This window comes from Littorina saxatilis, linkage group LG6 (genome assembly GCF_037325665.1).
Source record: "Littorina saxatilis isolate snail1 linkage group LG6, US_GU_Lsax_2.0, whole genome shotgun sequence".
NCBI lineage: Eukaryota > Metazoa > Mollusca > Gastropoda > Littorinimorpha > Littorinidae > Littorina > Littorina saxatilis.
In genome coordinates this window covers 44,165,396-44,168,652 of record NC_090250.1, presented here as the reverse complement: position 1 = coordinate 44,168,652, position 3,257 = coordinate 44,165,396, and positions in this window count along the sequence as shown.

The following is a 3,257-nucleotide window of genomic DNA, read 5'->3' as shown; positions in this document are numbered from 1 at the left end:
AAAAGGGACGGAAGGAGATTCAATGAACCGGAACTTCGCCTTCGTGTCCCCCGCGCCCGCAAAATCTGCCAAAGCAGAAGGAGGGGGTGCGACCACAGTAGAATCGGCGGAGACACCCTCAGGGAAATACCGTGAGGTTATCTCCGCAGCCAACTCCAGAGTAGGACCCAGTTTATTGGGAATCCGTAAAGGGGTAACAGATTCAGAGCAATCTTCATCCCCTTCCTGTTCCTCTCCAAAACCTTCCTGATCTCCATCAGAAGGAGGGTCCGGCAAACCGGAAACCCACCCGTCCACGGAAGCGGAAGTGGCAAGAGTCGGTTGAACAATAGACGGAAGCGCCGCAAACTGTCCACCAACAGCACCGCCGACAACCGGAACCGCCGCGGCGGAACCGGAAGTCGGGGCCGGAAGTCGATGCGTAACCAGGGACGGGATAGCAGGGACACTGCCACCGGAACCACTAGCCCGCTGTCCTCCACCGGAAGTGCCTGCCACAGCACAACCGGAAGTCGAGGACGACAACCCACGGGCAGGCCCGACCGGAAGCCCCGAGGGGCAACCAGAGGAGCCTACCCCCTGCGAACTCGAACCAGGAACGGCGGCAGCCGGACCAAGAGCTACAGGTCGATGACCGCCGACAGAATCTTGTAGGCCAGAGCTGGACAGACAAGACGCTGCTGCCTGCCCCCCAGAGGCCGGGACAGCCGAAACTGATCCCAGGGGGGCAGGCTGGCGCGCTTCGCCGCTCCCTAGCGCACCCGCCACGTGATGGACGGTGTACTGCCGGGGAGGAGCCGTCTGCGAACCCGGCGACGCAAAAGCGTAACCCGGGCCCGCAGGCAAGTGTGAGCCCCCAAAAAGATGGGGACTCCCACAAACGCCGCCCAACGCCGAAGCGCTGGAACCGGGCGGCGCTAAGGCCGCGAACCCCCCTGAAAAGGCAGGGGAATCCGCAACCAAACCAGAAAAATCCGGCCCGAGATCAGCCGACGTGATCGTCGCTGACGGCCGCAGCCTAGAAAGAGAGGCCACCCCCCCCCACGCCAGGCGGGAGGGGAGCGACAGGTCTTTCCGCAGAATGTAAGGCAACTAGGTCGTGCTTCAAGGTAGCAAACATTGCCAGAATTTCTTCTCGAGACACGGACTCGCTAGACCGTGGCGTCTGCGAGCGCGAGAGAGGAGAAGTAGAGCGTTCCCGCGTGGGAAAAACCGGTGACGGTGACGTGGAGTCGAGCGAAACCCGTTCTGTTTTCTTAGTCACCGGGTCAGTAACCAGAATTAAAGACGTAGCCTGTGACGAAGTTACCGAGGCACGCGTCTTTGATTTAGACTTAGACTTGTCCTTATCCTTCTCTTTCCCCGGTGAAGAGAGCAGAGAAACAAGTTTGCCCTTGCTTTTAGAGTTTTTGTCCGCCATTTGCAATATCAAACACGCGCACGTGGAGAAGAATTACAACAGCGAAAATACTCAAACAAACGCAACGCGTAGCGAAGAGAAGTGAAACGATCTTACCTAAAGAAAGCAACGCAAAGACCAGGGTCAAATGGCCTTCCACAAAAAGGCCAAGGCAAAAAATATGCCGGAGTACAACAACACGTCTGTGCAGTAGTGTTGAAGTGGGTGGAATGACGGCCGGTAGCAGGACCGCGCATGTGCGGGTTACCGGTAGGGGAGGTGACTCCCGTCCTTGACTACGGATTGTTTTTCTTAGGGAGTTACTTCCCCCCTTACCAGGGTCGAGTACTACTTCAATATCTTAGCAATGAACTGAAGTTAATGCCATTTATGTGAGTTGAGGTAAGAATATGTGATTGAATCAAGAGTTGCTAGCCACGAAGCTTGTCACTTATGTTGCAGTTTGCCTGTCATTTCTGGTATATTCTGGTAAATACAGAAGACACAACAGAAAGTGTCCTGAGATGGCCTGTCGCAGGGGCCCCGACACATCCCAGGTAACACTGTACTTTTTAAGGAAGTTTGGATGTCCTTTTCTGCTAACTGACCTGGGGTCAATGAATTCAAGTGACCTGTACCATGTCTGGCACCTTGTGTTAGACACAGCTTTATAGAATCAAAATGGCAGTGTGCTCCCTGCCCCCCCCCCCCCCCCTCCCCTCACCAAGACCCAACACAGGCCAATTAAACAGCAGTGAAAAATGGGCAAATGTGCAATATTTGTCACGCATATTTTCGGTGTACTTGTTTCCAAATTGCATGGGTGGGACTGAAAAATGTCATTAATCCTTAAGAATTTTTAAGGGGGGGTCTGGGGGCCCCCAGACGCTGAAGGATTTGTATAATTAACAACCAAAAAACCGTCACCACAGACATTACGAATCCAGATTTCCGGCATATATCGGAAGAATCCCACCCATTAAATTGTCCCATATATCATTGCCTCACATCCCCACAAGAAGCACAGCATCACTCTACCAATATATCATTTAGACGGGCGCAGTGGCGTGGTGGTAAGACGTCTCCTAATCGGAAGGTCGTGTGTTCAAATCCCGGTCGCTGCCGCCTGGTGGGTTAAGAGTGGAGATTTTTCCGATCTCCCAGGTCAACTTATGTGCAGACCTGCTAGTGACTTAACCCCCTTTGTGTGTACACGCAAGCACAAGACCAAGTGCGCACGAAAAAGATCCTGTAATCCATGTCAGAGTTCGATGGGTTATAGAAACACGAAAATACCCAGCATGCTTCCCCCAAAATATAGAGTGCTGTCCCTTCTGCGCCGATCGGCTGCATTTCAGGGCTCTCATATTTTCGTACTGTGCGCCTTGAGTCGCCTTGTGGGGAGATATGTGCGCGATATAAATTCTCGTATTATTATTATCATTAACTGCACACTTTACCTTTTATTATAGCAATGTTTGGCTCAACCACTCTCTTTAGGAAGAGGAATCGCTTTTCAGTCACAAAACATTTCTCAATTTCCTTCAAATGTTCATGTAAAACAATTGTTATTAAAATTTTTTCTTAGTTACTTTTTTCATGTATCTTGTTTGTTCACATACTTGTCTTAGGTTTACTGAACAAGAGTAAAAAAAACCAAATGCATCGCAGCATGTATATACAAACAAGCACAATTGAACAAAAAGCTTAAAATGCTGGAAATGAAATATTAAAGTCTTACTTGTCTGAGAAAATATCTCATCTTTAAACTCAACAAACAAAATCAAAGCGGAATATGAACACAAAATAAAAATAGAACAAAAAATCAACACAAGATTAAAACAGCTCAAAAGCAGGC